At 44.3% G+C, this 14,595-nt stretch overlaps 1 protein-coding gene across 1 annotated transcript in view; it reads left to right on the plus strand.

The window, feature by feature from the left end:
* Positions 1-14,595, plus strand: part of NSMCE2 (NSE2 (MMS21) homolog, SMC5-SMC6 complex SUMO ligase) — a 318,295-nt gene that overhangs the window by 262,189 nt on the left and 41,511 nt on the right. The gene's annotated exons all lie outside the window — the stretch shown is intronic.

Consider the following 14,595-nt stretch of genomic DNA (forward strand, 5'->3'; position numbering starts at 1 on the left):
GCCTTCCTCTGAGGCTGAGAGGCAGTGACTGGCACAAGGTCACCCAGTGAGCTTCCTGGTTGTGTGGGGATTCGAATCCTGGTCGCCCAGGTTGTAGTCCAACACTCCAACCACTATGCCACACTTGCTCTCCCACCTGAAGCACACCTGAAAAGTTTCAAATGTCACAGAGCCCATATCCAGGAACTGCTTTATGAAGAAGACCAAAACTGAAGGAGGACCAGGAGTCAGCTCTGAGAAGGAAGGAAGCATATTGTCTGTTTAATGAAGCACCCAGCCCCATAAAACAGGTGTTCAGCAGGAAGCTGGGATGTTGGTAGGATACAATCCTATTTGGCAAGCAGAAGGTGGGAGTGGTTGCAGCTAATGCTAGCCTTGCTAGGGAAGAGAAACACAAAAGGGAACAGACCTCACGCATGACAGCAGAGAGCAGTAGCCCATGATACATTAGTCCAGATCCATGTACTTTAATTATATGCCTTGATTATATCTCTCTCCTCCTAGACTGAAGTACGCACTGGTCTCACATTTGCCTTTAAATGTGGTACTTCTGCGGCCATTTCAGGGCATTCTGCTCCTTTAGGACCCCCTATTGCAGAAAACCAGTGGCGGGCCCCTCTATTTATAGTATAAATGGAAATGAATAGGGCATAGAGAATTGTTGGAGTGGTTTCTGTGCTTGTGGATATGTGTCTTCAACATGAGAGAGAACCCTAGATTTCGGCCTGTGTTAGCACAAGAGAAGATTTAACATAATCACTATACCATTAGCCGAGTTCCATAAATTGTATTGGATTCTAACCACTCTATAATTACTCCACATCCGATTTGCAACAGAAGGTAATTATAGGCCGTGTTTGAAGCAAGACTTCTTATAAAACTGAATAAACAGTCTGATTCATCTCACAAGGAGACCCACCCACCCATTCAAGTGCTGAGATTTCTTCTACTTTTTTTTTCTTCAAAGGAAGGGGAAACTTCTGAGGCCTGTCTGAACACAAACCTTTTAAAGAATTTCAATCCAAGTTGTAAAATAATATTTTGATAATAAGGTTTCACCTACCTGAAGTACAATTTCCAAAATACTAATGACTCTCAACAGATACTCCCCCCCCCCCGCAATCAGCTTGTGAAATCCTCCTCTTGTTGCACAACTCTGCCTCTCTGATGTTGGCAACATATAAGTCAAAACTACTTTCTGTAAAACTATGTTTTGACCTTCAGTCATTGATTCATGGTTGTGTTTTTGTTGGTGGGTTAGCCTAAAGTCAGGTATAGCCAAAACGGTGCCCTTTGGATGCTGCTAGACTACAATTGCCATCAGGCCCGACCAGTACGACCAATGGTTAGGGATGATGAGGGTTGTAGTCTGATAACATCTGTAGTAACATATTGGCTACCCTTGGTCTAAGTCATCTCGAGTTATCTCAGTCAGGCCCACTGTACATAGGAACATAATGAGGTGTTATAATGAGGCTACACCACTTTAGACTGCAGATGCCACTTCTGAATGCTCCCTAACATTATTATACAGCCACAAGAGTGGCTGTATACTATAGTCAGCGGGGATTTTTCACATTCCGCAATGTTAAATGGAAAATATCCCCCCATGCCATTCTGAGGCTTCCCATAAGCTCATTTCAAAACAAAACCTACAAAACTTATAGTTCTGAACTCAGAAACACTTGCTTAACAACCCTGTCAATTTTCATGGCGATACACAAAACAGTCAGAGAGAATCGAGAGTTCAAAGAGAGAGAGAAAAACCTCAGAGCCCTTTTGGATTTTTTTCTGCGAGTTCTCATAATCTGTTGAAATTCATTAAAAATCAGCCATGTTCACAGAGTACCTGTAATCCTAATACTGACCTTGCCCCATACTCTGACCTTCATCTACTGCAGTTTAAAAGTTAAAAAAATGCCTGGTTGATTTTTAATTAATTTAAGAAATTTTGGCTGGAAGCCTATTATAACGTGGAGCATGCTCAGTAAGGACCAACTGTCAGTGTTCTAAAAGCCTCACAGCTGCTGGGCTTGGCTAATAAGAGGGCCACACCCACACCAGACTTGATTTCACTTGAGACAGTCATGGCTTCCCTCAAAGAATCCTGGGAAGTGTAGTTTGCGAAGAGTGCTTAGAGGAGACTCCTATTCCCCTCCTAGCAACTCTTAGCACCCTTCACTAACTACACTTCCCAGGATTCTTTGAGAAAAGCCATGATTGGCTTTGAGAGAAGCCATGATAAATTGTTTTAAATTGTTTTTAAAAGATGTGTTTTTAAATTTGTATATTTGTTTTTAATGTTTTTAGTTATTGTAAACCACCCAGAGAGCTTCAGCTATGGGGCGGTATATAAATACACTAAATAAATAGATAAATAAATAATGATTGTCCAAAATGTAATAGAGGCCTGGTGTGGATGTGGCCAAGGACAGCTTTGTTTTAAATTTGGGTGGGAGGTAGGGTTGCCAGGTTCAGGGCCTGAGACTGATCCTGTATCTTTAGGAGAGGAGAAAGAGCCAAGTGCCGGTGTTCTTGCAACATTGTAATGGGAACAACCACAAGGTAGAATTGTCCCTTCCCCCTGCCCAACTGTGAAAGATACAGAAGACGTCTTGGTTGCCAGGCCCAGCCTGGTCAGTTTTACCTATCCTAATCATGATTGCATAGGAGTATATCCGATTCAACTCAATAATCATACAAATGATCAGACCTGCCTTTTCCCTCCTTCCCCTTTCTGCTCCCTTTCTCCTCCCCTCTTCCTTCTTCCGCCTTCCCTGCCCACTCCAGCCCTCCGTCCCTCCCCCCCAGTCAGTTTTACCTATCCTAAGCATGATTGCATGGGAGTAAATCCCACTGAACTCAATAAACATGCAAGCGACCACATCTGTCCTTCTCCCCTCCCCCTCCTGCCTGCTCCCATCCCAGTCCTCCCCTCTGCCTTTCCACTCCTCCCTCTCCTCCCCCTCCTCCCTTCCCCATCCCCTGTGGTCAGTTTCACCTATCCTAAGCATGATTGCCTGGTGTGTGTGTGTAAATCTCACTTAACTCAATAAGCATGGAAATGATCAATCCATTCTCAGCAAACTTGCACAGGATCCCATTTCTTACCTCCCAGATTAAAAAACAGGGAAATTCACTAATAGGCAAAAAACCTTGCGGTTTAAGAATGTACCTATAGCCCACAGATATTTCTACTAAACTTTAAAAAGCAGGGAAATTGGGCAGCTATAGTGAATGCACCAGGGGAGCAGGAGACCTGACCTCCTCTCTGAGATATTGTACTGCCCTACAAAGTTGTCAAAATGCAAACACAATTTGGGTTGGTCTTTCACAGTCCAATCCACTTGCTGTGTAGCTTGGAAGAATTTGGTAACATGTGCCTCTGAGCATATGGTGAGTGGTGGCAACACCTGTAATCAGCCCAAATAATAGAAAGAAGATATGTCCTGTGCTGATCTTGTTTTAGCCGGGAGGAAGCAGCATTATTAAGACAGTTGATATAGTTCAGATGGTCACTTTAAATATGTCTGATTTACTTTGCAATTTTAGTGAAGTTTCCTATAGGAAATCATTTTCTTTTGCTTTTGTTTCTATGAATATGTGAAGTACAGCAACACTTTGCAAAATTTATACTAAAAAAACTCCAAACATAATTGTGGAATAATGGCACTGACTTCTGCAATATAGTCTCCAGTGGACCTCAGAAGTATCTCAATTTGCACAAGATAAAACAGTGGGAGGTGAAATATATTCTAGCAAAATTCTAGATGTGCTCTATGTTTTTAATTGACCATGCCCACCTTGCCTTAAATAAAGTGGTTTAAACATAGCAGGCTGAAAACATGCATCCTCTTTTTTCCAGCAACTAGAGTCATTGCTAAAGTAGCAACATATTGTAATCAGTCTGATTTTACATTAAACTGCAATTTCAGGTCCAACTGTTAATGCACCCAAAATGGAAATAGACCATAACCTCCAGTTTGAAACAAAAAGGCTATCTTCACCATCATATGACACTGACCAATAAAAAGGCTTTGAAATTAATAAAAATAAATTTGACACAGATTTCTAGGATGAATAATGAGGGAAATAAAATTTTCTAGTTTAGATTCTCTGTAGAAACATTAGTAACACAGGAAAGAAGCAAAGTAAGAAGAACACCAACAAACATACAAAAATATAATTTTCCATCTTTGGAGATGGCAGGTGTTGCCACCACTCACCATATGTTCAGAGGCACATGTTACCAAATTCTTCCAAGCTACACAGCAAGTGGATTGGACTGTGAAAGACCAACCCAAATTGTGTTTGCATTTTGACAACTTTGTAGGGCAGTACAATATCTCAGAGAGGAGTTCAGGTCTCCTGCTCCCCTGGTGCATTCACTATAGCTGCCCAATTTCCCTGCTTTTTAAAGTTTGGTAGAAATATCTGTGGGCTATAGGTATTATTATTATTTATTAAATTTATATACCGCCCGACTAGCAATAGCTCTCTGGGCGGTGAACATAAAACAGCATAAAAATACAATAAATAACAAAACAATACTAAAATACAAGCAACAATCCAACACAATAAACATTTTTAAAATTAAATCAGTGTAACTTAAAATGCTTCAGAGAATAGGAAGGTTTTGACCTGGCGCCGGAAGGAGAGCAGAGTCGGCACCAGGCGTACTTCCTCAGGGAGACTGTTCCATAGTTCGGGGGCCACCACTGAGAAGGCCCTAGATCTTGTCATCACCCTCCGGGCCTCCCTGTGAGTTGGAACCCGGAGGAGGGCCTTCGTAGCAGAACGTAGTGCACGGGCCGGTTCATATCAGAAGAGGCGTTCCGCAAGGTATCGTGGTCCCGCACCGTATAAGGCTTTATAGGTTAATACCAACACTTTGAATCTAGCCCGGAAACATATTGGCAACCAGTGCAAGCTGGCCAGAACAGGTGTTATATGCTCGGACCGCTTGGTCCTTGTCAGCAATCTGGCCGCTGCATTTTGCACTAGTTGTAGCTTCCGAACTGTCTTCAAAGGTAGCCCTACGTAAAGCGCATTACAGTAATCCAAACGTGAGGTTACCAGAGCATGTACCACTGATGTAAGGTCCTCTTTACTCAAATAGGGACGTAGCTGGGCTACCAACCGAAGTTGGTAAAACGCATTCCTAACCACCCAGGCTACTTGAGCCTCAAGTGAGAGGGAAGAGTCTAAAAAGACTCCCAGACTACGAACCCGGTCCTTTAGGGGGAGTGTAACCCCGTCCAGGACAGGGTATATATCCACCATCCGATCAGAGAACCCGTCCACCAACAGCATCTCAGTCTTGTCTGGATTGAGCTTCAGTTTGTTAACTCTCATCCAGTCCATTGTCGAGGCCAGGCAACGGTTCAGCAAATCGACAGCCTCACCTGAAGAAGATGAAAAGGAGAAGTAGAGCTGCGTGTCATCAGCATACTGATGACAACGCACTCCAAAACTCCTGATGACCTCTCCCAACGGCTTCATGTAGATATTAAAAAGCAGGGGGGACAAAACTGACCCCTGCGGGACCCCATATTGGAGAGCCCGCGGTGTCGAGCAATGTTCCCCAAGCACTACCTTCTGGAGACGACCCGCCAAGTAGGAGCGGAACCACTGCCAAGTAGTGCCTCCAACTCCCAACTCCGCGAGCCTCTCCAGAAGGATACCATGGTCGATGGTATCAAAAGCTGCTGAGAGATCACTCCGCCTTAGGGTGCTCTCTTTCCCGCCCCTCCTTTCTCTCCCCTTTGCTCGTTTTTGTTTTCTCCGGGTTCATGGTGAGGGGGGAACCACAAGGTTTTTTGCCTATTAGTGAATATATATATATAAATCTTGCAAGCACAAAAGTAGCATACCTGGCTAGCCTAGAACGTTATTTATAGAGCATTGGAACCCTAACTTTTGATCTCAAAGGTTCCGTAACGTGGATTGCAATCAGAGTCAGCACCAGTGTTCAGAATCCTTGGGCAGTTGCCACAGCCCCAGTGCCCTGACTGAGCCCACTGTTTATGCCTGCCCTGCCCCCTCTTATTTTATTTTTTCATGCCCAGCACTCCTAGTAACATCAAATGGCTGGATCTAACCACCATTTTAATTTTTCACAATAGCCCTAAACTAGGGGCAAAGGAATCAGCAAAAATTGTCTCTCCTCCACCTCTTCTTCCAGCAAGAGCTAGATCTCAGTTCCTTCGGTTCATGGAAGGGGCACTCTGGATCCAATGCCCTCTGTCCATATAACAACAGCTAATTGTTCCCTCTAGATGTGAAATCTGAGGTTCACCATTCAAAAATCTTCATGAGTTTGATAGTATGACAACTAGAGGGTATAAGTAGCACTTGTGGCCATCACATTTTCAGATACATGTCCACAGCCATCAGGGTTGAGATCATTTTCTTTTAAATGACAGTGGGGAATGTTGAGAGTCTTAATGGGAACTCCTGGTCACAAAACTGTTCCATGGGCAGTGCATGTGGCTCACTCCAACTGAGGATTTAGGGAACAGCACTGTGGCAACATTTCCTTTTTATTGTCATCACAAATATACATGTTTTGTCCGTCCCACTGAGCCTTTTTTTTAAGGAAAGAAGGAAGATGAGGCCAAGGTCATAATTCACTGTATAAGAACAAAATGTACATTTCAATGGGCAGGTGATCTGCAGAGAGAACTATTGCTATTCCATTATGTCCTATACAGTATCAACTTTATTGATCTAAAGCTACAGTCTATGTTATTTATAGCTGTGTGGCAACAAGCCCAGTATTATCACATTTGCTCAGCTGGATAGGCTTAGGTTAGTTTTTGGATGGGTGACCACATGTGAGCACTGTCTGCTGTAGATTGCCCACCACCACTATGAATGTGATGTAGTGGTTAGAGCAGGAATAGCCAACATGGTGCCTTCCAGATTTATTTATTTATTTATTTATTAAATTTATATCCCACCATTTGTCGTGTCCGGGACTGGACTCAGAAACCAGACCAGGTTGTGAAAGCAGTTCAGTCTTTATTAGGGTAATATCCAAACAGAGGCTGCGCCTTCTCATGAAGGAACACAATAACACGTGTCCAGCGACATGCAAGAGAGTTGACAGAACAAGGAATCCCTGCCCCCCCTTATCCTTATAAAGGGGTCTTTCTGGCGTGAATTCTCTCACTCCGCCTTAGGGTGCTCTCTTTCCCGCCCCTCCTTTCTCTCCCCTTTGCTCGTTTTTGTTTTCTCCGGGTTCATGGTGAGGGGGGAAGCTCTGCCCCCTCCTCTTCTGAAGATTCTGCCTCTGGTATTGGGGAAAGAGGGGGATGAACGTCATGCCCATCAGGCGGGCTTTTCTCTGGCTGATGAGGGAGTTGAATTCCCCCCCTTCTTGTTCTAACGGCACTGGCTCGGGGAGGGGGGTGAGCGTGGGAAATTCCTGAGCAGAGTCTGTATCTGTGTCTGCTGGAGTTTCAAGGCCTTCGCTGCTGGGCAACACTATCTCTGAGAGGTCTCCCTCCCCCTCTTCACACAACTCTGGGAAAATGATCTCCTCCTCATCCTCTGAAGTGCCAGGGTCCCAATCCTGCATCCTGACACCATTCCTCCTAGAAGGAGCCCCAGATGTTTGACTCCAACTCCCATTACCTTGAGCTCTTTGGAGGAAATGTGGGTTATACAGTAGGTATAATAATATGTAAATTAAACAAATCACTCTGGGAAAGAGGGCTTCTTATGTTCCTATATTTGGAACCAGTGAGTTTTTCAGACCTGCAGTCTGAGCTGGTGCAATCAACCACCTCAGGATTCTACCACCTCATTCTGTTAGACCAGGCATTACCTATGAGAAAGTATTCACTGTGACCTTTCGACTGTATCTTCAGTTTGCTTTAGAATGGTGCTGGAATAGATTCTTGAGTCAAGGAACTATGAAGAAGGAGAGAAACCACAGAGCTACTGTGAGAAAATGAATGAATTGATGGGTGAATATCTGGATATCCTGGGTTCATTTTCTTGTCCTTCACAGTAATTCAGAGAATGGTTAGGCAAGTTGATCAGAGCATTAAGATTAGATGCTACTGAAGGGCTTCTCTGTGTATTTTATATGGGTTGACTCCTAGCCATATCACAGTGGGCATATGGTGAAAAGAAGATCTGATTGCTTCAACATGCCCCCAAAGTGCTGCTGGTGATGGGTACTGGGTCACTGTTGTATTAAAATTCCCCAGTGAGATTTTTTTTTAAAAAAAATGACTGATGATAGTTGAGTGCTATCATTTCATCAGAACCATAAAAATCAGATGGCGTATGGTTAGGTACATCATGTTTATTTTGATGCAGCATGTTCTGGTTGCCAGAAAAATGAAAAACAGTGTTGTAAAGCAGTAGATGTTGTAAGACTGAGTGCTATATCAGCATCTAGGCAGTATGGCAATTAAATATCTACATGCAATGTAATATGTGTGTTAGATCTAATGATCATATAGTCTCCCAGTGCAGTGGAATGCAACAACAAAAAATTCATCTTAAGACACTGTGTTTTCCAGAGTCATGTTTCAGTGGACAGGATTGTCCCAGTTGTTCCCTGGTAGTGAAGTGTTAATAAACAAAGAAAGAGGTTTGATCTTATAATGCAGGAGTGGCAAACCCTTGGTCCGTGGGCCAAATGTAGCTCTTTGGGCCTTTCCATCCAGCTCTTGGGACTCTTCCCAGGCCATGCTGCTCACTGACACTGCTTCATATCCCTCAAGTGGTTTTGCCTGGCTAGAATGTGTCCTCTAACTATGCTAATGCCGCTTGCTTGCTTGCTTGCTTGCTTGGAGGGAGGAAGGGAGGGAGGGATGAACATGTGTGGTTGTGTGTGTACCAAGGGTGTAAACTCATCTGGATTTTGCATGGCTGGAATGTAGCCTACTGTAGAAAGGTAGGAGTCACATCAGCTGCTCTGACTGCTTTTGCCTCTGGCCCACCACTGGCATGTCCAGAGCTTGGAAAAGTTACTTTTTTGAACTACAACTCCCATCAGCCCCAGCCAGCATAGCCACTGGATTGGGCTGATGGGAGTTGTAGTTCAAAAAAGTAACTTTTCCAAGCTCTGCATGTGACCCTCCAAAGGCTGCCCACAAGGAGATGCTGTGCTGCAGCTGAGAGTGTTCTGCACCACCTGATATAATATGACTCCATGATAGGTGCTGGTTTGAAAGCATTCTGTCGACCTAACAGGCTGGTATTGATTCAAGTTTGTTCTCTGTCCTCAAGCCACTGCTCTTACCGATCCATTTTTTCCCCTCAGAAAAAATATTAATATCAATATTTTAAAGGAAATATTGGTATTTTGAAAGGAAATGTCGATAAAGTGAAGGAAATATCATTAATATCAACATTTTAGGCACTAAAAAAATTCTGTTTCTGAAAATAGCCGAGGAAAATCACTACAGTAAAATCTGATCTGCACCAAAAGCGAGTAAGCAAATTAATAGAAAGTCTGGTACCAAATCTGAATTGGGTGGGATTCTAGCACATCCCAACCCCCTGACTCCATTGTTTTCAGTGGAGATGCACAAACATGAATGTATGAGACAATGGAGTACACACACTTCCCTTTAACATTTGCCTAACTTCTTCAGTAGTGGCGTTTAAGAAGGCCTTTAGAAATGTACCTTTTTGCTATTGCCTTTCCTTAAGAGAATTTTGGTGATCTTTATCAGTATCTGTATGCATCTTGTGGGCTTCCCATAGGCATCTGGTTGGCCACTGTGAGAACGGGATGCTGGTCTTGATGGGCCATTGGCCTGATCCAGAAGGGATTTTCTTATGTTCTTATCTATTTGTCTGCATCGACTTGGTGCTTCACACTTTATCTGAGACTGTTGTTTTTGTTTCCCTCTGCATTGCTCTGTGAAGGCTTGGCCTTGGAAAAGTGACGAACAACTGCAATAAACAAATCCTGTAATGCTGCCATATACTGACTTGGATCATTAGGGTTGGAGAACCTCAGGCCTAGGTGCAAAATGTGCCCCTTCAAGCTGCTCTCTCTGGCCCTTGAGACTCTCCCCAAACCAAACCCCTTTCCCAGCCGCAGCCTTCAATGGCCCTGCTTTGCACTCTGATAATGTCTCTTGCTTCCTTGGACTGTGAATGGAGAGGGGTATATGAGTGTGTGTAGAAACTAGCCTAATGTACAAAGCTAATATTTGCATTCTTAGTTCCACCTGTCTTTACCTCTGATCCCATCAACCAATGGCATGTGGTCCCTGGAAGGTTGCCCAGAAGATAATGTGGCCTCCAGGCTGAAGAAGGGTCCCCGCTCCTGCACTTGAGACTACATGCATGCATACTCTCTGCCACTGAGTTGTGGACCAGTGCTGACCTCCTTTTCCTCAGAGAGATATTATACTTTAAAAAAGAAGATAAATGTCAGCAAATACATCTTGCAAGATATTTATTTATTGTATTTATTAGTTGCCAAATAACTAATGTTCTGTGGGTGACGTACAACATGTAACAACAATAAAGCCATATCATATTGTGCTGGTCTTGGACCGAAATAAATGAATTGAATTGAATTGAATTGATGCAAAACACAATTCCGAAAAGCAGCCATTATAAAAGAGTGAGAACTAAAACCTTACGAAGAGCATATAATCACAGAGTAAAACATGCTGTGGGTAAACCAGGAGTAAAGGGATCAGATAAAATAAGGCCTGTGAGAATATAAAAGGTCCTCACCTGTCACCGAAACAACATTGAAGTAGGTACCAGGTGAGCCTATCTGGAGAAGCCATTCCACAGACAGGAGGCTGCTGTTGAGAAGGCCCTTTCTGTTGTGGCCACCCACTTTATCTACGCTTTGCTTAGGCACATAGTGAAGGGCTTCCAATGACGATCTCAGGTGTGGGAGATATGAAGAGGCAATCCTTCAGGTACATTAGGATGAAACGTCCTGGGATTTTGTAGGTTATGGCCAGCACGTTCGACTGAAAATAATGCAGAGGCAGTGGGGACACTGAAGCATGTTAGTTGGGGGCCGAGGTGCTGTTGCTATGAATAATCACATGAGAAACAGCTGCAAATGTGAAGATCAGGCCCTGGTTTGACACGTGGAAATTTCAGGGGCTCCATGGCCCACAGTTTCTTTCTGGCATGGTACCTTTCACACATGATCAAAGTTTTTGTCTTTGTGTGTTCTTCATCCAGTTTAGTTTTAGGCTCCTATTACAGAAGGGCAATGTCAGAACCAGCCCAAAGAGCAAACATAAGATAGCGTCAGCTGAAGAGATGAGTGAAGAACAAGCCAAGGATGTTAATGGGACTGAAAGAAGCTGTTGCATGTTACAAAGTCCTCGTGGGAAGATTCCCAGGGAACCAAGAGGCTTGCATAATATAGATCATGGATGTCCCCATCAGTGTTAATTATCAAAAGGGACAGGGTGCGGATATGTTGGCACTTTCCTGCTGACTCAATGTAAGATGCCCGCTCACAAGGAGAAGGGGACAGGGAGAGGTTCAAGCCTCCCTTGATCATTGTCGGCATCTACCAGGAAATGCCCACCTTATCATTCAATAATCATCGGTATAATGGAAGGGAATAACTGTGTCCAAACAATCTGTGGTGATTAGCCTGCATTATGTCTTTCACTTCCATCCAACTTCTCTGGAACAGAACAGAGAACAGATATCTTCAAAATGATAATAATACTTCAACATTTATGGATCACATTCCAAGTATTCATATATGCATATGAATATATACATATAGAGATCAAAATATATATTGATCTATGCAATCCTTGCAATTGTCTTGCAAGGTGGACCAAGACTTTTAGGCCCTATATTGCAGACAGGGATTGGAGGTTGAGGCTATGGAGCACCGTCTTGCGAAAGGCCATCTGGTGGGCTTATGGCTGAATTCAAAACTCATGTCCCTTTTCCCATTCCTGCACCAGCACTCCAAGAGAGACAGTAAGTCATAAATTCCAACTCATAAACAAGCAGAGAGAGAGAGAGAGAAGTAACTGTCTCTTCCTTGATACAACCTTTGACTGACAAGTTCCTGTGTCTGGGTACACCTTTTTTGATTCCCTCCTCATCTCCACCCCCAACCTTTCCTTACCATTTCTGAACTTCTGCTTCCAACTCCACTTGACATCTTAAGCAATCACTTTTAAATTAAGTTTGGTTCCAGTCATGTATTTCTGACGTTAAATAGTGTTGCATGCATAGAGGTGGATCCATTGGGAGGTGTTCCCCCCCCCCTTTATTCAGGATGCAAATTTATGAGCGATAATTCATATGGTGTCATAAAAGTTACACTTCTTTCTCTTTTTCAAACACCTTTTAAGAAGAGTATAGAACATCCCTTTGCCCTAAAGGGCTTAAAACTCAAGATAGCCAAGAACGCAACTGGATGATAGGGCCAACACATCAAGGAAAAAGGAAGGGCTAAAGAGAATACCAGTAGGAAAAACAAGACAGATGAGATTCCAAGACTGGTGCAGGGGTGAATGAGCATTGTAACCCTCAAGGACCTTCACCGTGTAAACCCCGCCCTTAATCTAGCTTTATTATTGCTTTATAAGCCACCCTTTCACCCTTCCTGTGATGGTTGCCTTGATTCCTGGCATCTCTTGGAGAGGCTCTATAAGGCTTTGCTCTGTTCCACCAGGAGGATGTGACAAATGGCAGAAGGAATCTGGAGAGCAAGCAGCTCCTTTCTCCTTGTCCTCCTTTAGGATCTTTCCCATGGACTTACATGACGTCATTGAGCTGCTCGGGCCTGCAGTAATAGGAAGGATGGTCTAGTACAGTGGGTGGGAAACCTCAGGCCCAGGGCCTGAGTGCAGCCCTTGAGGTCTCTCTATCTGGTCCTTGGAATTCTCCCAGGGCACACCTCCTCTCCCAGGACACGCCCCTCCCTGGCCTGGCTTTGCACTCCCAAGAGTTTTGCCAGGCTGGAATGAGTCCTTGATCTGTGATAATGTCTCTTGCTTACTTGGATGGAGGATAGAGAGAGGTAAGTGAGTGTGTGTAGAAACTAGACTGTTGTTACATTTGTTGCTCCACCCACTTTTGCCTCTGGCTCCACCCACCTCTGGGACATAGGAATGCTGCTCTCTCCTCATGTGCAGACTTCCCGGTGTGAATTTCAGATGATCTTGTCATTTTACCCTCTTTTGCCATTTTCCTCACCTGGCCATTCTGTTTCATGTTGGCTTTGCAGGGTGCTGCTTCTCACCTTTTTCCCCCTTAGAGGAGAACTTCACATTGCATTTGGCCAGACAGCATTACTCCCTTAGCAGTTTTGCCTGGAAAATGATGCTGGGCTGGGCTGGGCTGACAAGAGTGTAAGAGGTTCCGTTCCACACCTTCCCCTGCTGGTGGTCACCCCTTCCATTAAGATATAGGAGATTGCCCCAGAGACCTCTGCAAAGACTTCTGCAAGGTCTCCCATTTTCTTAGGTCCTGCTGGAAGGTCTTCCCATAGGCACCTGGTTGGCCATGTGAGAACGAGCAGATGGGCCATTGGCATGATCCAGCAGGGCTCTTCTTATGTTCTTACAGGAGCATCATCCGCTAGCACAGAAAAGGAGTCATCAGGTTCTTCAGCCTGGGAGCTCTGCATGATCATCAGTTAGACTGTTCAGGACAGTCAATGTTGCAATTGCTCAGAGGGTGTCTGTACACCCTGAGCAGCTTGACTGTGTGAGGACCCGGAATTTCATTTATGAGAAAGATTCAGGTAGTTGTTTTAATTCTGCTTTCCTTTCTCCTAACCATCTCTCATATTTTCCCACCAGTAGCATGCAGCTCTTCCTGTCCTCGGGCAATTTTGTGAGTTTTTCCATCTCCTTAACCTCCTGTGCCTCCATGTCCTCCATTCACCTCTCTCCAACACCCCTCACTGTCTTGGCTGTCAAGCTGCTCCTTAAGTTAGATCCCTTTTTCTCATCCATTTACCTACTCTGCTCCCCCTTCTTTTATCTCCCCAGCTCTTAGCATTCCTCTCCACTTTTCTTGTCTATGAGCACTGTATAAGATTTTGCCTACTAGGTTTCAGTTCTCTTTTCAGTTTGCTCATGAGAAAGTTGCACTCATCATCAGACTTGGGCCTTCTCATGTGTGGACCACAAAACATGTGCATCCCTGTGAATCCTATATATAAAACGTCCTCTCCCACTGAATAGAACTCAGATTGCACCTGGTATACACCACGCTTACGGGGCCTGAGGCAGGAGGTGAGACGACTAGAGCGCCTGTGGCGGAAATCTCGTTCTGACGGCGATCGGACACTTGTTAGAGCAGCAATAGCTGCCTATCAAGTGGCAACGAAGGCAATGAAGAGAGAATTCTTTGCTGCCTCCATTGCGTCTGCAGAGTGTTGTCCCAGGAGGTTGTTCCAAGTGGTCCGAAGCCTGGTCGGTCCGGTTGCACAGGAACCCTTGGAACATTCTAAAGCCTCCTGTGATAAATTTGCCAAGCACTTTGCTGATAAAATCGAGCGCCTGAAGAGCACGATTTCGTACGCCGTGGACACAGGTAGTGGGCCAGAGCTGGCCAATTGCGTTCCGGTCCGGTGGGATCGGTTTCAGCCCCTTCCCTCTGAGG

This window comes from Rhineura floridana, chromosome 1 (genome assembly GCF_030035675.1).
Source record: "Rhineura floridana isolate rRhiFlo1 chromosome 1, rRhiFlo1.hap2, whole genome shotgun sequence".
Classification (NCBI taxonomy): Eukaryota; Metazoa; Chordata; class Lepidosauria; order Squamata; family Rhineuridae; genus Rhineura; species Rhineura floridana.